General features: G+C 45.4%; 1 long non-coding RNA gene across 1 annotated transcript; it reads left to right on the top strand.

Moving 5' to 3' along the window:
• The first annotated feature begins 4,834 nt into the window (after positions 1-4,834).
• On the top strand, positions 4,835-22,763 carry LOC134957084 (uncharacterized). The gene is made up of 3 exons (XR_010186446.1): positions 4,835-4,934; positions 13,412-13,510; positions 22,448-22,763. It is a non-coding gene; the product is annotated as an uncharacterized LOC134957084 (long non-coding RNA).
• The last annotated feature ends 1,077 nt before the right edge of the window (positions 22,764-23,840 follow it).

The raw sequence follows: 23,840 nt of genomic DNA, 5'->3' as shown, positions 1-23,840 counted from the left end.
CATTGGCCCCCACAGATATCAAATACATTGGCCTCGACATTTATCAAGCACATTGGCCCCAACAGTTAGAGCAGATTGGCCCCCACAGGTATAAATCAAACACACTGACCCCTACAGTAATTCCACACTGCCACCCCATACCTTACCCAGACATACCCCTCACTCACCATCACTGCCTGACCCCATACCTCACCCACAGACATACCCCTCACTCACCATCACTGCCTGACCCTCTCGCTCTTCTATTGCCAGTAATGTGCTCCAACCACTGTTCTGTCAGTACTGTGTCCTCCCTCTGTATTGCTAGTGATGTGCCCCTTTATATGGTGCAGTGGTGTGCCAGCTCCCCACTGTACTCCAATAGTGTGGTCCCCCTGTTGTATTTACAGTAATGAATGCTCCTTCTCCCCCCTTCCGTTTTCCCAATACTGCGTCTCCCCTCATCCCCATGTATGGCCACAAATGTGCTGCTCCGGCCCTTCAAACTCCCTGCCTACCCCAGGTAACTTACCTTGTTCTGCTCTGTCTTGACAGCCTGTACCCTCCTTCACACTTACACTCACCAGACGCACGGGTCTCCTGTCTTCTGTGACAGCACGGCGGCAAACATTAGGCAGCAGCGTCGTGACATGACGTCTGTGCGACACTGCTCAGGGGACAGAGCTGACTACGGAGCGGGGAGCGGGCCCTCCCCTTACATTCTTCCAGAACAGCTTCCTATACGGCCCGGAGGTCGCCGGCAGCGTCTCATTAGTAATGAAGCTTGCTGATACTGTTGCCGGTTGTGGGCCCCTTCATTGCCTCGGGACTCGGTGCACTGCACTGGCTGCACCGCTATTAGTTCCGACACTGGGTGGAGCACTGTGCAGGGCATCTCTGGTGGCCAGTGACCAGCAGGCTGCGGCACACCTGACAACCGCTGGTGGCACACTAGTGTGCCGCAGCACAGCGGTTGAAAAACGCTGGCTTAGAGGGAAATCCACCACAGGGACCTTCCTACCTCTAAGTCTGTCTGTTATTATCTGGGTTGTTCTATCTCAGTTTCAAATTGTAAAGCTCAATAGAATATTCTGAGCTACATAAGAAACTGTTCATAAATAAATATTGTTGTCACATATAACCAACGTTTCATGGCTAACTAGCCCATTTTTCAAGGATCACCTTGAAAAAAATGGGCTAGCTAGCCCTGAAACGTTGGGTGTACAGTATGTGAAATCAATATAGTTTTTTGTCAAGACTCAGAGTGCTGCTGCCTTACTTTTATCTGCACCGCTCACACAGAGGGCACCGGAGCAGCAGTATGTTTTTAAATTTAGTGGAGTGCCGGACTGACCGCTATTGAGACTTCTGACTTTATAAAATCATACCTTTATTTTGGTTTTTTTTTTATCATCTATATCTCTTTAAAAAGTAACATTTATCAGTAAACACCAGCTTTTACCACATTAGAGTTCATTTCTGTATTTTCAATAAGCATCAGTATATTAAGCAGTCCATGGGACTAATTCTGAAGTGGACGGACCTGCGGCCGCTGTTACGCAGGGCTGCGTAAACCTACTTACTAGATTATACTGATCCGACGCATGCACGCTCACTAATTTCTTTTTACGGTGCAGTAGATGGGTCCGCAAACCCACTTGTATACAACTCAGAACAAAATTACCCAGTCAGTTGTGTGAATTGGAAAATATCGAAGAATAAAGCATAAAGCAAGTACACATATATTGTGTGTATATTAGAGATGTGCGGCTGGCACTGTTTTGTGTTTTGGTTCTAATTCAACTTTTGTGTTTTGGTTTTGGCTTGGTTTTGCCAAAATCACCCTTTCGTGTTTTGGTTTTGGATCTGGATGATTTTTGAAAACCCCCTCATAAAAACAGCTAAAATCACAGAATTTGGGGGTAATTTTGCCCCTACGGTATTATTAACCTCAATAACAATCATTTCCACTAATTTCCAGTCTATTCTGAACACCTCACAATATTGTTTTTAGGCCAAAAGGTTGCACCGAGGTTGCTGGATGACTAAGTTAAGCGACACAAGTGGACAACACAAATACCTGGCCCATCTAGGAGTGGCACTGCAGTGGCAGACAGGAGGGCAGATATATAAAAAGGCGCCAAACAGCACATCATTCAAAGAAGAAAAAGAATTGCAATGAGAAAGTTGTATGACTAAGCCAAGTGACACAAACAATTTGCCCATCTAGGAGTGCCACTGCAGTGGCAGACAGGAGGGCAGATATCAAAAAAAGGCCCCTAACAGCACATGATGCAAAGAAGAAAAAAAGGTGCACCGAGGTTGCTGTTGGCCTAAGCTAAGCGACACAACCACCTGGCCCATCTAGTAGTGTCACGCAGTGGCTGTATGTCGAGAGTGGACCGCAATTGTTCGGTCCACTGACAGCATCTCCAGCATGCTCCAGTCAATTCTGCAATTGGTGGACTTATACGGCAGTACCCCAGGACTAATACAGCAGTACCCCTGGACTCATACGGCAGTGTCACACAGGATGGCACTTTTCAAAAACTAGCCCCAAACAGCACCTCATGCAAAGATGTCGAAGCGGTGCAATGAGGTAGCTGTATGACTAATCCAAGCGACACAAACAATTCCACCTGGAATTATACATCCAAATCACTGGAATTAATTGGCAAGATCACTGTAATTAAGAATTATAAATCACTGAAATTAATTGGCAAAATCACTGTAATTATACGTCCAAATCACTGGAATTAAATGGCAAAATCTCGCTATCGCCTGCCTAGTGAAGTGGAATCTAGATGGGATTTGGTATCGGGGACACAATACCTCCATCAATTGTCTAAATCCCACTGCACTAATGGCGGATACCGGGCGTACGTCTAACACCAACATAAGTGTCAAGGCCTCAGTAATGAGGGCTTCCATCGTCATGTGATGCTGAACCACTATTCATGAACATAGGCCAGGGCCTCAGCCGTTCCTTGCCACTCCATGTCGTAAATGGCATATTGGCAAGTTTACGTTTCTCCTCAGACCATTTAAATTTCTTTTTTTGGGTCTTTTTACTGAACTTTGGCTTTTTGGATTTTACATGCCCTCTACTATCACATTGGGCATTGGACTTGGCAGACGACGTTGATGGCATTTCATCGTCTATGTCATGGCTACTGGCAGCAGCTTCAGCACTAGGAGGAAGTGGTTCTTGATCTTTCCCTATTTTATCCTCCAAATTTTTGTTCTCCATTATTTTTTTGGAATTATATAACACAATATGCAGCACAGGAATGACTGATGGCTGATGGCCAACACACTACCACTGGTCTGATGCAGCACAACACAACAACACCACAAGAGACTTGTGGTTGTTGTTATAATTATTATAATACTGTAGCAGTGGACATATAGTAGCAGCGTATACCACTGTGACTGCCTCGTCACTGGAATGACTGATGAGACAGGACACTACCACTGGTCTGATGCAGCACAACAGGTTGTTGTTATAATTATTATACTGCAGCAGTGGACATATAGCAGCAGCGTATATCGTCACTGGAATTACTGATGAGACTGGACACTAACACTGGTCTGATGCAGCACAACAGGTTGTTGTTATAATTATTATACTGCAGCAGTGGACATATAGCAGCAGCGTATATCGTCACTGGAATTACTGATAAGACAGGACACTGCCACTGGTCTGCACAACACAGCACCACTTTATACAGCTACACTGGATATATGGCAGCAGAGAACACCAACACTGTGACTGGCTGGACTGATGCAGCACAATACACTGACTACACTGGACTGGTCTGCACAACACAGCCCCACTTTACAGCTACACTGGATACATGGTAGCAGAGAACACCAACACTGTGCCTGCCTGGACTGATGCAGCACAATACACTGAGTGACTACACTGGACTGGACTGAGCAGCACAACACTTGCCACCCCACTTTCCCGCCCCAACACACAGACACTGAACACTGATAACACGTCCTCTCTATACACTCTCCGAGACTGGAGTGAAAATGGCCGCGACGCGCGGCTCCTTATATGGAATCCAAATCCCGCGAGAATTGTCAACAGGATGATGACGTTTTGCCGCGTGTATATATATATATATATATATATATATAAAAGCTTGGAAGAAAGAGGCGGCACTCAGAGACTGTCAAACTGTCAAGCAACGTAAACGTGTAATGGTGCAAATCAATGTTTTGGGGACTACCTCCTCTTCATCAGGATAAGATACCGATGAAGGGGAGGTGATCCCCGAAACATTGATTTGCACCATTAAACGTTTACGTTGATTGACAGTCTCTGAGTGCCGCCTCTTTCTTCCAAGCTTATCGTTGTGGGGAGATCCCCCTGGGGAAGGCACCTGAGAAAGACAGTTCCCGCTGTGGACATCCTGAGTGCCGGAGGAATAGTATGTGTATATATATATATAAATATATATATATATATATATATACAGTATATATAACAGAATATAAACATAATAAACATAGTCATATAAAAGGATATTTTTAATGAAATCAGATCCATTGAATCAGGTTACGTTCAGGAATACAATCAGTACAAGGACAAGATGAAGGCGGAAAGGGTTGGCATTTCCAGATAGTGGGAAGAGACATCCTCAAAAGGTACAGTATTATGGTGCTCAAGTGACAACAACATTAGCCATTTGTAGAGTCATTGACTTATACAGCATTCCATTCCTTTAATAGACCTGTTTAAATGGTAATATACTTTTGAAGGTTTTAGGACTGTAACAAGTGAACACATTGTACTAGCAAAACAATAATGGATATAATTAAATTCTTTTCTTTCCCAGCAATATCATCCCATCAATATGTATTTTACCTACAGGCAGCATCTGCAGGAACAAAAACTATTAACGTCTAATTAAAAAACAAAACAAAAAACAACTATGGACTGCTAGGTAACAAGAGTGTTTTATTCTTTTACTCTCAGTGACTTCAATTTATGCAATTCTTCATTAACTTATTCTAATGTATATTGTAATTAGAGATGTGCGGAGTGCACTTTTCGTGTTTTGTGTTTTGGTTCTGGTTCCATCCTCGTGTTTTGGATCTGGATTGGTTTTTCCAAAACCACCCTTTCGTGTTTTGGTTTTGGTTTTGGATCGAAATGATTTTTGAAAAAAACATAAAAACAGCAAAAATCACAGAATTTGGGGAAAATTTTGATCCTACGGTATTATTAACCTCAATAACATTCATTTCCACTCATTTACAGTCTATTCTGAACACCTCACACCTCACAATATTGTTTTTAGGCCTAAAAGTTGCACCGAGGTAGCTGTATGACTAAGCTAAGTGACACAAATGTGCAGCACAAACACCTGGCCCATCTAGGAGCGGCACTGCAGTGGCAGACAGGTTGGCGGAATTAAAAAATAGGCCCCAAGCAGCACATCATGTAAAGAAGAAAAAGAGGTGCTATTAGGTAGCTGTATGACTAAGCTAAGCGACACAAGTGTGCGGCACAAACACATGGCCCATCTAGGAGCGGTACTGCAGTTGCAGACAGGATGGCACTTAAAAGAAATAGTCCCCAAACAGCACATCATGCAAAGAAGTAAAAGATGTGCAGTGAGGTAGCTGTATGACTAAGCTAAGCGATACAAGTGTGCGGCACAAACACCTGGCCCATCTAGGAGTGGCACTGCAGTTGCAGACAGGATGGCACTTAAAAAAACTAGGCCCCAAACAGCACATCATGCAAAGAAGAAAAAGAGGTGCAATGAGGTAGCTGTATGACTAAACTAAGTGACACAAGTGTGCGGCACAAACAACATGGGACGTGCTGGAATTTGCCCAGATGTAATACACGCACAATATTGGTGGCACAGAAGAGCGTACCCCTAAACCACACACACACACACACACACACACACACACACACACACACACACACACACACACACACACACACACACGGCAAAGCCTGTAAAAATAATTTGGATAATAATAACCCTTTTATTTGGAGCTATTATAATAATATGCAGCACAGGTGAGCGTACCCCTACACCACACAGGGCAAACCTTGTAAAATTATTTGGATAATAATATAAGTAATGTATAAAACCCTTTTATTTGGAGTAAATAATATACAGCACAGGACATCATCACTGGACTTATGGCAGCACAAGACACCACCACTGGACTGATGTAGCACAAGACAGCACCACTGGACTGATGCAGCACAAGACAGCACCACTGGACTGATGCAGCACAAGACAGCACCACTGGACTGGACTTGTATGGCAGTACCCCTGGACTTATACGGCAGTACCACTGGACTGGATTTATACGGCAGTATCACTGGAATTATATGCCAGTACCACTGGAATTATACAGCAGTATCACTGGAATTATACGGCAGTACCACTGGACTTATACGGCAGTACAGTGTACCACTGTACTGGATTTATATGACAGTATCACTGGACTTATACACCAGTACCACTGGAATTATATGGCAGTATCACTGGAATTATTCGGCAGTACCACTGGACTGGATTTATACGGCAGTATCACTGGATTTATACGCCAGTACCACTGGAATTATACAGCAGTATCACTGGAATTATACGCCAGTATCACTGGAATTATACGCCAGTATCACTGGACATATACAACAGTATCACTGGATTTATACGCCAGTACCACTGGACATATACGGCAGTATCACTGGGATTATATGGCAGTACCACTGGACATATACGGCAGTATCACTGGAATTATATTGCAGTACCACTGGACATATACAGCAGCACAGGGACACCACCATTGGACTGATGCAGGACAACACAGCACTGCTGCAATGGACTGGATTTATACAGCAGCACTGGACATATGGCAGCAGAGGACACCACCACTGTGGCTGGACTGATGCAGCACAATACACCACCACTGAACTGATGCAGCACAATACAGCACCACTGGACTGGATTTATACAGCAGCACTGGACATATGGCAGCAGAGGACACCACCACTGTGACTGGACAGATGCAGCACAAGACAAGACACCACCACTGGACTGATGCAGGACACTGAAAGACACTGAGGACAGAGACACATCCTCTCGCTACACTCTCCAATGCCGGAGTGAAAATGGTGGCGACGCGTGGCTCCTTATACAGAATCCAAACCCCGCGAGAATCCGACAGCAGAATGATGACATTTTGCCTCGTTCTGGTTTCCGAGTCAAGCGGAAAACCCGAGCCTACCTCGGATCTGGGCTCGGGTAGTGAAGTTCGGGGGGGGGGTTTAGGTTCTCAGGGTACCAAACCCGCTCATCTCTAGTTGTGTTTGCCCCACCTGCAGTGCACATGGTTTTACCCAGTAGAGGAAAATGTTGTTTTGCAATCAACTTTGAATTAGGCCCTGATTCAGAGGTGTAAGTAGTGCAGGTGAATGAGCAGTTGATGGGATTTTTCTACTGCGCATTTACAAAATATATAGGAAGCCCTATTGGACCAATATGTGCACTGGCATAAAGTATGCCATTGCATATGACATTGCTATTACTCAAGATGGTGTCTGCGAACCATGGGCGGTTCAGGGTAGAGACTGGGAGGTGACCAGACGTCAATGCACAGCGAGGAGGTGTCATGGGCGTGTTATGGAGTGCCATGTGGCTGCAATCTCTTTCGCAGCACAGCAGCAACAGTGGCCATTTTTTAAGAATGTTACAAGGGAGGGGCAGCTTGAGGAATCGATGTTGCAACCAGTGGTCGATGGTTTGGACTTTGGAACCATCAGCGCATTAAGCAAAGCTCAAATAAGAAAAGTGGGTGTCGCAGAGTTAACTCAGTCCGTTACACAAGAGGAATGTTTAAAATGGCATTTGCATATTATCACACTTGAGAAATGTGCAAAACAGCCGCCTCATGGGATCTATGTGAACCTCTGAACCTCTGAATCAGGGCCCATTATGACAAATATATATGGAAAAATCATACTTGCCTACCCTCCCGGAAGCTGTGATAGACTTCCCGATTTTGGGGTAGTCCCCAACAGCCCCAGAAAAATAGGTGACTCTCCCGCATCCCGCCTGCTTCCTAGTGAAGCGGGAATTGCAATGCCATGGGTGAGGCTAAATAACTGGAATTACGTCATTTAGCCCCAGCCCTTATCACAGACCCGTGAATTGTGGGTGTTTCCTTGTGTTGTGAGTGGGGCCTTTAGCTCCACCCCCACTATGGACCCACAAATGCCGGGTATTTCCCAGTGTTGGGGGTGGGGTCTAATTATGAGACAGTTTGGCCCCACCCCCCTGATGTGACATGCAGTGTCTCCTCTCTGGGCTTCCCCTGGACTAAAAAGTAGAGATGAGTGGGTTCGGGTTTTACTCGGTTTTACTCGGATTTACTCAGTTCTCAAAACAGCATCTTATTGGCTATCCAAAACAAGAGACATCCGTGAGCCAATAAGATGTTTGAGAACCAAGTAAATCCGAGTAAAACCGAACCTGCTCATCTCTACTAAAAAGTAGGTAAGCATGGGGAAAAAATGTGAGTAGAAGTCTGTAAAGTACAGTTTAGGACACATAAACAGGATAATATGTCAATTCAAGGCACCATGATGTGCAGGTTTTTGGAAGGTGTATACCAGATAGAGATAAACTTTAAAGCATTTCTTATATACTTTAGGTTAAAAAAAACAGTCCTTCTTCAGTAGGTGGATGCTCAAACAGCACAAATACTGTTCATAAAACAGGATACAAAATATCAATACAGTGTTTGGTGCCCGGATTCTCATCGACCACTACAACCCCGATGTTCCCTGTGGAACCCTATGTACCCTGCTGAAGAAATATCAATAGAATGTTAGAATAAATCTCTAAAAATAATGCACATGCATCAAAAAAGAAACCAGAAACTTCTCCTTTCAAAACCTGTTCTTCACTTGGATGAGACAATCTAGAGCAGGCTTTCCCAACCACGGTCCTCAAGGCACACCAACAGTGCATGTTTTAGTGATATCCAGGCTTCAGCACAGGTGACTTAATTAGTAGCTCAGTTATTTTGATTTAACCATCTGTGCTGCAGCCTGGATATCACTAAAACCTGCACTGTTGGTGTGCCTTGAGGACCGTGGTTGGGAAAGCCTGATCTAGAGCATAGGTTCTCAAACTCGGTCCTCAGTACCCCACACAGTGCATGTTTTGCAGGTCTCCTCACAGAATCGTGAGTGAAATAATTAGCTCCACTTGTGGATATTTTACAATGTGTCAGAGTAATGAATACACCTGTGCACCTGCTGGGTTACCTACAAAACATGCACCGTGTGGGGTCCTGAGGACCGAGTTTGAGAACCTGTGATCTAGAGAAAATAACAATAACTGTTTCACACCATAATGTGATCAATTACTTGTATTCAGCAATCAGCACTATTGTGGAAGTACAGGTACCAGATAGAAACAATAAAAACAACATTCATACAGCTAAAAAACAATTCAGGTTGCCACTAGGACAGTGAAGTGATGAAAATGAGGTGTGAACACCTCTCCACACCCCAACAAGTTTTGCAGGGCTTCTTTAGTTGGGTGGCCTGGCTGTTATGTGGACTACTCAATTATGAGGATTATCAGGTAGTACTTGGTGACGCTTACGCAATTACCCTTGCCCAGCAGTCTTTTAGCCTCCTGCGATGCTATACTTCACCTATGGCAGCCGCCTTTCCATGGTAAATTAGGTCCACCCCATACTCAGATGCCCCCAGGTCTTATGTAAGGACAAGGCGATTATTGGAGGCTGGGCAAGAGTAAATGCAGTACAGTGAGGCATTCACTGGACACAACCTTAAACACTGCTAATTGCACAGATGGAGATAAATAACAGAATGCACATCAGTGCAACAATGCACAGGGTGATATAATAATAAACGCTGAATAAATATGGTATGCAACAATGCACAGTGTGGAATAATAATAAAACACAGATGGTCTGTAAATGCAACAATGTACAAGGTGAAATAAGCAACTTAACCAAATATAAATGCAACAATGCACAAGGTGCTAACAGTAATGAAATAAGTGTGAAAGGCTAGAATCTGTGTGAAAGTTCCACACAAAACCTGAATTCTAGGAGAGCTGGTTCCAATGAGGAAGATTAACAATACAGGGTATCCGAGTTTCTGGAGTTCACAGGACTGACAGGTTCTCATGGGTGGTCTTCAGTTTGCCAGCTGTCGGGGGGTCCCAGTGCACAGTATACATGCGCCGGAATCCCGACAGCCGGCATACCAACACCTTTTCTCCCTCTTGGGGGTCCACAACCCCCATGGAGGGAGAATAGATAGCGTGGCGCATGTAGCGCGCCACTGTGCCCGCAGCATGGCGAGCACAGCGAGCCCGCAAGGGGCTCATTTGCGCTTGCCCAGCTGTCGGTATGCTGGCGGTCGGGATTCCAGTGCCAGTATGCTGTGCGCCGGGATCCCGACAGCCGGCATACCATACTACACCCGTTCTCACATGTAGCAGGAACTTATAACCAGCGATTTGGGAGTGAACTGGAAGTGAATATAAAGGGAGAAACAAGTTCTACCAGAGACAGCAGGTGTGTCAAATCGCAAAAGTCTGCTATGACCTCCATGCAGCCAAATCTAAGGGCCACTACTCTCTGCTTATACTTCTTGACCTCTCTGCTGCTTTCGACACTGTGGACCACCCTCTCCTACTGCAAACCCTTCACTCTCTTGGTCTGCGTGATACTGCCATCTCCTGGCTGTCCTCACACCTCTCTGATCATTCCTTCTTTGTCTCCTCTCATGACACTACCTCCCCCCCACTTCCACTAACTGTAGGTGTCCCCCAAGGCTCTGTTCTTGGTCCTCTCCTTTAGAAACATAGAAACATAGAATTTGTCGGCAGATAAGAACCACTTGGCCCATCTAGTCTGCCCCTTATTTTATTTTTTTTATATTATTTTTTATCACTAACCTTATTTGATCCTTATTTCTTTTCTCTCTCTATGGGGGTCATTCTGAGTTGATCGCTCGCTAGCAGTTTTTAGCAGCCATGCAAACGCTATGCTGCCGCCCACTGGGAGTGAATTTTAGTTTAGCAGAAGTGCGAACGGTTGTATCGCAGAGCGCCTGCAAAACATTTTTGTGTAGTTTCAGAGTAGCTCAAAACCTACTCAGCGCTTGCGATCACTTCAGACTATTCAGTTCCGGATTTGACATCACACACCCGCCCAGTGTTCGCCCAGCCACGCCTGCATTTTCCCTGGCACGCCTGCATTTTTCCAAAAACTCCCTGAAAACGGTCAGTTGCCACCCAGAAACTCCCACTTCATGTCAATCACTCTGCTGCAACCTGTGCGACTGAAATGCATTGCTAGACCCTGTGCAAAACTGCAATGTTCATTGTGCCCGTACGTCGTGTGCGCGCATTGCGCCACATACGCATGCACAGAACTCCCCTTTTTTAGCCTGATCACTGCGCTGTGAACAAATGCAGCTAGCGATCAACTCGGAATGACCCCCACTATGTCCTCTTTAGGTGAACTCATTAGTTCTTTTAACTTCCAATATCACCTCTATGCTGATGACACTCAAATCTACCTTTCCTCCCCTGATCTCTCCCCGGCTCTCCTCACTTATACCTCCAACTGTCTCTCTGCTATCTCTTCCTGGATGTCCCAGCTCTTTCTTAAACTCAACTTGTCTAAGACCTAGCTGATCATCTTCCCACCCTCCCACACAACCTCACCTCCCACAATCTCATTATCCATTGATGGCACGACTATCTCCTCCAGCCCCCAAGTACGCTGTCTTGGCGTAATCCTTGACTCCTCCCTCTCCTTCAAACCACACATTCAGCACCTCTCACAAACCTGTCATTTTCATCTCAAAAACACTTCCAGGATCAGACCCTTTCTCACCCAGGATGCCACCAAAACCATTATTCACTTACTGATTATTTCCAGACTGGATTACTGTAATCTCCTTCTAACTGGCCTCCCTGACAATTACCTCTCTCCACTCCAATGTATCCTCAATGCTGCTGCCCGGCTCATCTTCCTCGCCAAACGCTCTACATCCACTTCCCCTCTTCTACAAGTATTTCACTGGCTTCCCTTTCAGAATCCAATTCAAACTTCTCACACTCACAAAGCACTCACCCACTCCTCTCCCATTTACATATCTGACCTTATCTCCCTTTACTCTCCCACCCGTCCTCCTCATTCTGCTAATGCACGCCGACTCTCCTGTCTCCTGATTACTTCCTCCCACTCCTACCTACAAGATTTTTCACGTGCTGCTCCCTTTCTCTGGAATTCTTTACCTCTCCCCCTCAGACTCTCCACCTCCCTACAAAACTTCAAACGGGCTTTTAAGACCTACTTCTTCACCAAACCCAGCCAAATCTCATCCTAACCCTCTGTTCTATGCTCGGTCTACCCCATCTATGTCACCCCTGTCTGTCTGCCCCTCCACTTAGAATGTAAGCTCTCACGAGTAGGGCCCTCTTCCCTCATGTGCTTATACTTTTCTTACTTTAATAATCCTCAACTGCCCAAATCCTGCAGTTTTTTGGCCACCTTGAAACTTTTCTCTGTTTTCTATGGGCTTGTTCTTTGTAGAGTGGGCTGTGCACTGCCTGTTGCATTGGGGAGAACGTTCATGGTCATTTGCACAGGCTGTACTTCTCAGTGTGTGCCTGGCATTCCCACCCACTCCTGTACTTCTCTCCGTGTTGTTCCTTTTTCTCCACATGGCCTAGTGTTGCCTCTCCTTCCATGCACACACCATCCGCACTTGGAAATATCTGTCCTATCCCCTATTTGTGTTTCTGCTCTACCTTTGTGTGCTTGTTACAATCTTTGCAATATAGGGGGTAATTCCAAGTTGATCGCAGCAGGACATTTTTTAGCAGTTGGGCAAAACCATGTGCACTGCAGGGGAGGCAGATATAACATGTGCAGAGAGAGTTAGATTTGGGTGGGGTGTGTTCAATCTTCAATCTAATTTGCAGTGTAAAAATAAAGCAGCCAGTATTTACCCTGCACAGAAACAAAATAACCCACCCAAATATAGCTCTCTCTGCACATGTTATATCTGCCTCCCCTGCAGTGCACATGGTTTTGCCCAACTGCTAAAAAATTTCCTGCTGCGATCAACTTGGAATTACCCCCATAGTCTCCTCCTCTAACCTGTATGTGTACCTGCCTCTCTGCATCCCATGTGTGCCTCTGTTCTCCTTGTTGTACAGTCCATGTCTTCCATTGACCCCATTCTACCTGTTTCCCCTCCCTTTTCACCTACAATATATGCCCACAATTCACTGTTCACCGGCACTATACTGTACGTTTTCCACCTCCTTGGCTTCCACATCTTCCCTCTTTGGAGTTTTCATTCCTGCTCTTCTGATCAATGTCTTAGGCAAAACTAAAGCTGGTAGCTGTCAATAAGAAGCAGTGCGGATGAACAGAAGCATAATTATATCTTCCCCCACCACATTACTGAACCAAAAGATTACAGGTAAGAACAATTTTGTTAAGGTGATAAATGTAACTGATTATCTCAGTAGGAAACACTTGTACTAAGGGCATCATGAAAAAAATGCTCAGACTCATACTGCATTTTGAGTCAAGAAAGTTTGGAACCACTTGCTCAGACTATTCTGTAAGTAGGAAGTATCTTAAGGAATAACCAATAAGACACTAGGGCCAGATGCATCATCGCTTGGAAAGTGATAAAATGGAGAAAGAAAAAGTACCATCCAATCAGCTCCTAGCTGCCATTTTTCCAACACAGCCTGTGACGTGGCAGTTAGGAGCTGATTGGCTGTCACTTTTTCTTTCTCCATTTTATCACTCTCCAATGCATTTAGCCCTCACTCATTTGAGCATTGGCCAATTATGAGGAACTAAGGGCCCGATTCAGACCTGATCGCTGCTGTGCATTTTCGCACAGCGGGCGATTATCGGTAGACTGCGCATGCATATGCACCGCAATGCGCACGCGCGTCACCAAACAACAACAGGCATCTCTGAGCAGCAACGGGCTGGTGAAAAAATTTCAATCGCAAAGCCATTCGCATGCTGATTAACAGGAAGAGGGCGTTTGTGGGTGGTAACTGACTGTTTTCTGGGAGTGTCAGGGAAAACGCAGGCGTGCCCAAGCATTTTCAGGGAGGGTGTGTGACGTCAGCTCCGGCCCCGATCAGCCTGATGTGATCGCACTGTAGGAGTCAGTCCTGGGCTGCACACAGACTGCACACACTGGAAAAATCATTTGATGATTAGTGTGGTGCCAAAGAATTTGCAGCTGTCCGCTGACTAATGGATTTTTTGCAACTTGGCATACACATGCGATCGCAAACTTACATGGCGAATATACACTCTCCTTGGGCAGCGACTATCTGAACGCAGGACAACAAATTTAGCAGCACAGTGATCAGGTCTGAATCACCCCCTAAGCTTATTATCAAGGGTGGAACTGCAATACAGATTTCTCATATGTCATACCCAGGACTTAAACCCAGAACTTCACACAATGCAGTCAGACACCTTACACATAGTATTTATTAGTATATTTACTAGAGATGTGCACTTGAAATTTTTCGGGTTTTGTGTTTTGGTTTTGGGTTTGGTTCCGCGGCCGTGTTTTGGGTTCGACCGCGTTTTGGCAAAACCTCACCGAATTTTTTTTGTCGGATTCGGGTGTGTTTTGGATTCGGGTGTTTTTTTTAAAAAACACTAAAAAACAGCTTAAATCATAGAATTTGGGGGTCATTTTGATCCCAAAGTATTATTAACCTCAAAAACCATAATTTCCACTCATTTTCAGTCTATTCTGAATACCTCACACCTCACAATATTATATTTAGTCCTAAAATTTGCACCGAGGTCGCTGGATGACTAAGCTAAGCAACCCTAGTGGCCGACACAAACACCGGGCCCATCTAGGAGTGGCACTGCAGTGTCACGCAGGATGGCCCTTCCAAAAAACACTCCCCAAACAGCACATGACGCAAAGAAAAAAAGAGGCGCAATGAGGTAGCTGTGTGAGTAAGATAAGCGACCCTAGTGGCCGACACAAACACCGGGCCCATCTAGGAGTGGCACTGCAGTGTCACGCAGGATGGCCCTTCCAAAAAACACTCCCCAAACAGCACATGACGCAAAGAAAAAAAGAGGCGCAATGAGGTAGCTGTGTGAGTAAGATAAGCGACCCTAGTGGCCGACACAAACACCGGGCCCATCTAGGAGTGGCACTGCAGTGTCACACAGGATGGCCCTTCCAAAAAACACTCCCCAAACAGCACATGACGCAAAGAAAAAAAGAGGCGCAATGAGGTAGCTGTGTGAGTAAGATAAGCGACCCTAGTGGCCGACACAAACACCGGGCCCATCTAGGAGTGGCACTGCAGTGTCACGCAGGATGGCCCTTCCAAAAAACACTCCCCAAACAGCACATGACGCAAAGAAAAAAAGAGGCGCAATGAGGTAGCTGTGTGAGTAAGATAAGCGACCCTAGTGGCCGACACAAACACCTGGCCCATCTAGGAGTGGCACAGCAGTGTCACGCAGGATGGCCCTTCCAAAAAACACTCCCCAAACAGCACATTACGCAAAGAAAAAAAGAGGCGCAATGAGGTAGCTGTGTGACTAAGATAAGCGACCCTAGTGCCCAACACAAACACCTGGCCCATCTAGGAGTGTCACTGCAGTGTCACGCAGGATGGCCCTTCCAAAAAACACTCCCCAAACAGCACATGACGCAAAGAAAAAAAGAGGCGCAATGAGGTAGCTGTGTGAGTGAGATAAGCGACCCTAGTGGCCGACACAAACACCGGGCCCATCTAGGAGTGGCACTGCAGTGTCACGCAGGATGGCCCTTCCAAAGAACACTCCCCAAACAGCACATGACGCAAAGAAAAAAAGAGGCGCAATGAGGTAGCTGTGTGAGTAAGATAAGCGACCCTAGTGGCCGACACAAACACCGGGCCCATCTAGGAGTGGCACTGCAGTGTCACGCAGGATGGCCCTTCCAAAAAACACTCCCCAAACAGCACATGACGCAAAGAAAAAAAGAGGCGCAATGAGGTAGCTGTGTGAGTAAGATAAGCGACCCTAGTGGCCGACACAAACACCGGGCCCATCTAGGAGTGGCACTGCAGTGTCACGCAGGATGGCCCTTCCAAAAAACACTCCCCAAACAGCACATGACGCAAAGAAAAAAAGAGGCGCAATGAGGTAGCTGTGTGAGTAAGATAAGCGACCCTAGTGGCCGACACAAACACCGGGCCCATCTAGGAGTGGCACTGCAGTGTCACGCAGGATGGCCCTTCCAAAAAACACTCCCCAAACAGCACATGACGCAAAGAAGAAAAAAAGAGGCGCAATGAGGTAGCTGTGTGAGTAAGATAAGCGACCCTAGTGGTCGACACAAACACCTGGCCCATCTAGGAGTGGCACTGCAGTGTCACGCAGGATGGCCCTTCCAAAAAACACTCCCCAAACAGCACATGACGCAAAGAAAAATTAAAGAAAAAAGAGGTGCAAGATGGAATTGTCCTTGGGCCCTCCCACCCACCCTTATGTTGTATAAACAGGACATGCACACTTTAACCAACCCATCATTTCAGTGACAGGGTCTGCCACACGACTGTGACTGAAATGACGGGTTGGTTTGGACCCCCACCAAAAAAGAAGCAATTAATCTCTCCTTGCACAAACTGGCTCTACAGAGGCAAGATGTCCACCTCATCATCATCCTCCGATATATCACCGTGTACATCCCCCTCCTCACAGATTATCAATTCGTCCCCACTGGAATCCACCATCTCAGCTCCCTGTGTACTTTGTGGAGGCAATTGCTGCTGGTCAATGTCTCCACGGAGGAATTGATTATAATTCATTTTAATGAACATCATCTTCTCCACATTTTCTGGAAGTAACCTCGTACGCCGATTGCTGACAAGGTGAGCGGCGGCACTAAACACTCTTTCGGAGTACACACTTGTGGGAGGGCAACTTAGGTAGAATAAAGCCAGTTTGTGCAAGGGCCTCCAAATTGCCTCTTTTTCCTGCCAGTATAAGTACGGACTGTGTGACGTGCCTACTTGGATGCGGTCACTCATATAATCCTCCACCATTCTTTCAATGGGGAGAGAATCATATGCAGTGACAGTAGACGACATGTCCGTAATCGTTGACAGGTCCTTCAGTCCGGACCAGATGTCAGCATCAGCAGTCGCTCCAGACTGCCCTGCATCACCGCCAGCGGGTGGGCTCGGAATTCTGAGCCTTTTCCTCGCACCCCCAGTTGCGGGAGAATGTGAAGGAGGAGATGTTGACAGGTCGCGTTCCGCTTGACTTGACAATTTTCTCACCAGCAGGTCTTTGAACCCCAGCAGACTTGTGTCTGCCGGAAAGAGAGATCCAAGGTAGGTTTTAAATCTAGGATCGAGCACGGTGGCCAAAATGTAGTGCTCTGATTTCAACAGATTGACCACCCGTGAATCCTTGTTAAGCGAATTAAGTGCTCCATCCACAAGTCCCACATGCCTAGCGGAATCGCTCCGTGTTAGCTCCTCCTTCAATGTCTCCAGCTTCTTCTGCAAAAGCCTGATGAGAGGAATGACCTGACTCAGGCTGGCAGTGTCTGAACTGACTTCACGTGTGGCAAGTTCAAAGGGCAGCAGAACCTTGCACAACGTTGAAATCATTCTCCACTGCGCTTGAGACAGGTGCATTCCACCTCCTATATCGTGCTGAATTGTATAGGCTTGAATGGCCTTTTGCTGCTCCTCCAACCTCTGAAGCATATATAGGGTTGAATTCCACCTCGTTACCACTTCTTGCTTCAGATGATGGCAGGGCAGGTTCAGGCGTTTTTGGTGTTGCTCCAGTCTTCTGTACGTGGTGCCTGTACGCCGAAAGTGTCCCGCAATTCTTCTGGCCACCGGCAGCATCTCTTGCACGCCCCTGTCATTTTTTTAAAAATTCTGCACCACCAAATTCAAGGTATGTGCAAAACATGGGACGTGCTGGAATTTGCCCATATTTAATGCACACACAATATTGCTGGCATTGTCCGATGCCACAAATCCACAGGAGAGTCCAATTGGGGTAAGCCATTCCGCGATGATCTTCCTCAGTTGCCGTAAGAGGTTTTCAGCTGTGTGCGTATTCTGGAAACCGGTGATACAAAGCGTAGCCTGCCTAGGAAAGAGTTGGCGTTTGCGAGATGCTGCTACTGGTGCCGCCGCTGCTGTTCTTGCGGCGGGAGTCCATACATCTACCCAGTGGGCTGTCACAGTCATATAGTCCTGACCCTGCCCTGCTCCACTTGTCCACATGTCCGTGGTTAAGTGGACATTGGGTACAGCTGCATTTTTTAGGACACTGGTGACTCTTTTTCTGAGGTCTGTGTACATTTTCGGTATCGCCTGCCTAGAGAAATGGAACCTAGATGGTATTTGGTACCGGGGACACAGTACCTCCAACAAGTCTCTAGTTGGCTCTGCAGTAATGATGGATACCGGAACCACGTTTCTCACCACCCAGGATGCCAAGGCCTCAGTTATCCGCTTTGCAGCAGGATGACTGCTTTGATATTTCATCTTCCTCGCAAAGGACTGTTGGACAGTCAATTGCTTGGTGGAAGTAGTAAAAGTGGTCTTACGATTTCCCCTCTGGGATGACCATCGACTCCCAGCAGCAACAACAGCAGCGCCAGCAGCAGTAGGCGTTACACGCAAGGATGCATCGGAGGAATCCCAGGCAGGAGAGGAATCGTCAGAATTGCCAGTGACATGGCCTGCAGGACTATTGGCATTCCTGGGGAAGGAGGAAATTGACACTGAGGGAGTTGGTGGGGTGGTTTGCGTGAGCTTGGTTACAAGAGGAAGGGATTTACTGGTCAGTGGACTGCTTCCGCTGTCGCCCAAAGTTTTTGAACTTGTCACTGACTTATTATGAATGCGCTGCAGGTGACGTATAAGGGAGGATGTTCCGAGGTGGTTAACGTCCTTACCCCTACTTATTACAGCTTGACAAAGGCAACACACGGCTTGACAAATGTTGTCCGCATTTCTGTTGAAATACTTCCACACCGAAGAGCTGATTTTTTTGGTATTTTCACCAGGCATGTCAACGGCCATATTCCTCCCACGGACAACAGGTGTCTCCCCGGGTGCCTGACTTAAACAAACCACCTCACCATCAGAATCCTCCTTGTCAATTTCCTCCCCAGCGCCAGCAACACCCATATCCTCCTCATCCTGGTGTACTTCAACACTGACATCTTCAATCTGACTATCAGGAACTGGACTGCGGGTGCTCCTTCCAACACTTGCAGGGGGCGTGCAAATGGTGGAAGGCGCTTGCTCTTCACGTCCAGTGTTGGGAAGGTCAGGCATCGCAACCGACACAATTGGACTCTCCTTGTGGATTTGGGATTTCGAAGAACGCACAGTTCTTTGCGGTGCTTTTGCCAGCTTGAGTCTTTTCATTTTTCTAGCGAGAGGCTGAGTGCTTCCATCCTCATGTGAAGCTGAACCACTAGCCATAAACATAGGCCAGGTCCTCAGCCGTTCCTTGCCACTCCGTGTGGTAAATGGCATATTGGCAAGTTTACGCTTCTCCTCCGACAATTTTATTTTAGATTTTGGAGTCCTTTTTTTACTGATATTTGGTGTTTTGGATTTTACATGCTCTGTACTATGACATTGGGCATCGGCCTTGGCAGACGACGTTGCTGGCATTTCATCGTCTCGGCCATGACTAGTGGCAGCAGCTTCAGCACGAGGTGGAAGTGGATCTTGATCTTTCCCTAATTTTGGAACCTCAACATTTTTGTTCTCCATATTTTAATAGGCACAACTAAAAGGCACCTCAGGTAAACAATGGAGATGGATGGATACTAGTATACTTATGGATGGACGAGCGACTGCCGACACAGAGGTAGCTACAGCCGTGGACTACCGTACTGTGTCTGCTGCTAATATAGACTGGATGATAATGAGATGAAATCAATATATATATATATAATATCACACTAGTACTGCAGCCGGACAGGTAGATATATTTATTATGTAATGACTGATGACGGACCTGCTGGATACTGTCAGCTCAGCAGCACCGCAGACTGCTACAGTAAGCTACTATAGTAGTATGTATAAAGAAGAAAGAAAAAAAAAAAAAACACGGGTAGGTGGTATACAATTATGGATGGACGAGCGACTGCCGACACAGAGGTAGCTACAGCCGTGGACTACCGTACTGTGTCTGCTGCTAATATAGACTGGATGATAATGAGATGAAATCAATATATATATATATATAATATCACACTAGTACTGCAGCCGGACAGGTAGATATATTTATTATGTAATGACTGATGACGGACCTGCTGGACACTGTCAGCTCAGCAGCACCGCAGACTGCTACAGTAAGCTACTATAGTAGTATGTATAAAGAAGAAAGAAAAAAAAAAACCACGGGTAGGTGGTATACAATTATGGATGGACGAGCGACTGCCGACACAGAGGTAGCTACAGCCGTGGACTACCGTACTGTGTCTGCTGCTAATATAGACTGGATGATAATGAGATGAAATCTATATATATATATATATATATATATATATATATATAATATCACACTAGTACTGCAGCCGGACAGGTAGATATATTTATTATGTAATGACTGATGACGGACCTGCTGGACACTGTCAGCTCAGCAGCACCGCAGACTGCTACAGTAAGCTACTATAGTAGTATGTATAAAGAAGAAAGAAAAAAAAAAACCACGGGTAGGTGGTATACAATTATGGATGGACGAGCGACTGCCGACACAGAGGTAGCTACAGCCGTGGACTACCATACTGTGTCTGCTGCTAATATAGACTGGATGATAATGAGATGAAATCAATATATATATATATATATATTTATATATATATATAATATCACTAGTACTGCAGCCGGACAGGTATATATATTTATTATGTAATGACTGATGACGGACCTGCTGGACACTGTCAGCTCAGCAGCACCGCAGACTGCTACAGTAAGCTACTATAGTAGTATGTATAAAGAAGAAAGAAAAAAAAAAAAAAACACGGGTAGGTGGTATACAATTATGGATGGACGAGCGACTGCCGACACAGAGGTAGCGACAGCCGTGGACTACCGTACTGTCTGCTGCTAATATAGACTGGATGATAATGAGATGAAATCAATATATATATATATATATATAATATCACACTAGTACTGCAGCCGGACAGGTAGATATATTTATTATGTAATGACTGATGACGGACCTGCTGGACACTGTCAGCTCAGCAGCACCGCAGACTGCTACAGTAAGCTACTATAGTAGTATGTATAAAGAAGAAAGAAAAAAAAAAACCACGGGTAGGTGGTATACAATTATGGATGGACGAGCGACTGCCGACACAGAGGTAGCTACAGCCGTGGACTACCGTACTGTGTCTGCTGCTAATATAGACTGGATGATAATGAGATGAAATCAATATATATATATATATAATATCACTAGTACTGCAGCCGGACAGGTATATATATTTATTATGTAATGACTGATGACGGACCTGCTGGACACTGTCAGCTCAGCAGCACCGCAGACTGCTACAGTAAGCTACTATAGTAGTATGTATAAAGAAGAAAAAAAAAACCACGGGTAGGTGGTATACAATATTATATATATATTATATACAATTATATATATATATATATATATATATATTAAACTGGTGGTGATTATTAAACTGGTGGTCAGGTCACTGGTCACACTATCAGCAACTTGCAAGTATTACTCCTAAGCAGACAATCACAATATATATTATACTGGTGGTCAGTGTGGTCACAATGGCAGTGTGGCACTCTGGCAGCAAAAGTGTGCACTGTACGTTATATGTACTCCTGAGTCCTGCTCTCAGACTCTAACTGCTCCCCACTGTCAGTGTCTCCCCCACAAGTCAGATATACATTATACAGTCACACTATCTATCTATCACTTCAGCAAGTAGTAGTACTCCTCCTAATGCTCCCCAAAATTACTACTGTGTCTCTCTCTACTCTAGTCTCACTCTCTTCTCTAAAACGGAGAGGATGCCAGCCACGTCCTCTCCCTATGAATCTCAATGCACGTGTGAAAATTGCGGCGATGCGCGGCTCCTTATATAGAATCCGAGTCTCGCGATAGAATCCGAGCCTCGCGAGAATCCGACAGCGGGATGATGATGTTCGGGCGCGCTCGGGTTAACCGAGCAAGGCGGGAAGATCCGAGTCGCTCGGACCCGTGTAAAAAAACATGAAGTTCGGGCGGGTTCGGATTCCGAGGAACCGAACCCGCTCATCTCTAATATTACTCTTGTGTTAGAAGCCTGTAAATTCTAACTATACAAAACTAGTTGAAGTTGTCTTAAATATGTTTTCAGACTACTGCTCACAGAATTCCAAATCTCCATCTTGCACCTATACTACCATCTCTTTTCAAGATATATACTACATGACCGGCTGCTTATCAAGACTGTAAGGAGACCATCAAACTTCTGCAACGATCCTCTTTGCTAAACAGACTCCCACTTGTCAGGAACTGGTAACACTTCCCTCAATTATTGCTGGATAACATCTATGTGCATTAAAACTGTCAGTTCCTTTCATCCAATCAGTTTTATCAAGCTCTTCAGCCTGCGATTTTCTGATAACTACACAGGGATTTTTCTCTCCTCACTATTGCATTAGGCTGCACATTTCCTGGAATAGTATAAATTGCCGCTTTTACGTGTTGCTACAGTTTATATAATATACTGTAGATCTAACTTTTTTTTTAAAGTTTTACATATTTTATTAACTCCTGTTGATCCTTTAGTATTTCTAGCTTGCCATTTAGTTATTTTTTTGTTTATTATTGAATGCCTTTATATATATTTACTGTATTTACTCTCAAAATCTAGCGCTGTGTCTCTTTTCTTATATATTATTGCTATGGACGTCCCTCCCTACAGCTGTGGCGAGTATACCGGAGCACCTATTATATGGGGTTTCCTTGTTTTTCTACTAGCTGTAATGGTCAATATAAAAACCATTGGATATACTCAAAGCCTATCTATGCCATACTTCTAATCCCCTGCAGACACACTGTACATATAGTAGATCTGCTTAGCTGCAGTGGATTTATACTGACCATTACAACTAACTTCATATAGGTGGTCATTCTGAGTTGATCGCTAGCTGCATTCGTTCGCTGTGCAGCGATGAGGAAAAAAAACGGCACTTCTGCGCATGCGGCGCAATGCGCACACGCGACGTACTATTACAACGAACTATGTAGTTTCACACAAGGTCTAGCAAAGCTTTTCAGTCGCACTGCTGGCCGCAGAGTGATTGACAGGAAGTGGGCGTTACTGGGTGTCAACTGACCGTTTTAAGGGAGTGCTTGAAAAAACGCAGGCGTGCCAGGAAAAATGCAGGCGTGGCTGAGCGAACGCAGGTTGTGTTTGTGACATCAAAACAGGAACTGAACAGTCTGAAGTCATCGCAAGCGCTGAGTAGGTATTGAGCTACTCTAGAACTGCACAAAAAAACTTTGTAGCTGCTCTGCGAATCTTTCGTTCGCACTTCAGCTAAGCTAAAAAACACTCCCAGTGGAAGCGGCATAGCCTTTGCACGGCTGCTAAAAACAGCTAGCGAGCGATCAACTCGGAATGACCACCATAGTTAGAGTTACCAGGCTTCCTATGCAGGAGCTCTATGTTTAAGGTGTCTGACTGCAATGTGTGAGGTTCTGTGTTCAAGTCCTAGGTAAGACATTACTAAGGAATGTGAGTT

This window comes from Pseudophryne corroboree, chromosome 9, assembly GCF_028390025.1.
Source record: "Pseudophryne corroboree isolate aPseCor3 chromosome 9, aPseCor3.hap2, whole genome shotgun sequence".
Classification (NCBI taxonomy): Eukaryota; Metazoa; Chordata; class Amphibia; order Anura; family Myobatrachidae; genus Pseudophryne; species Pseudophryne corroboree.
This window is presented reverse-complemented; position numbering and strand designations above follow the sequence as displayed.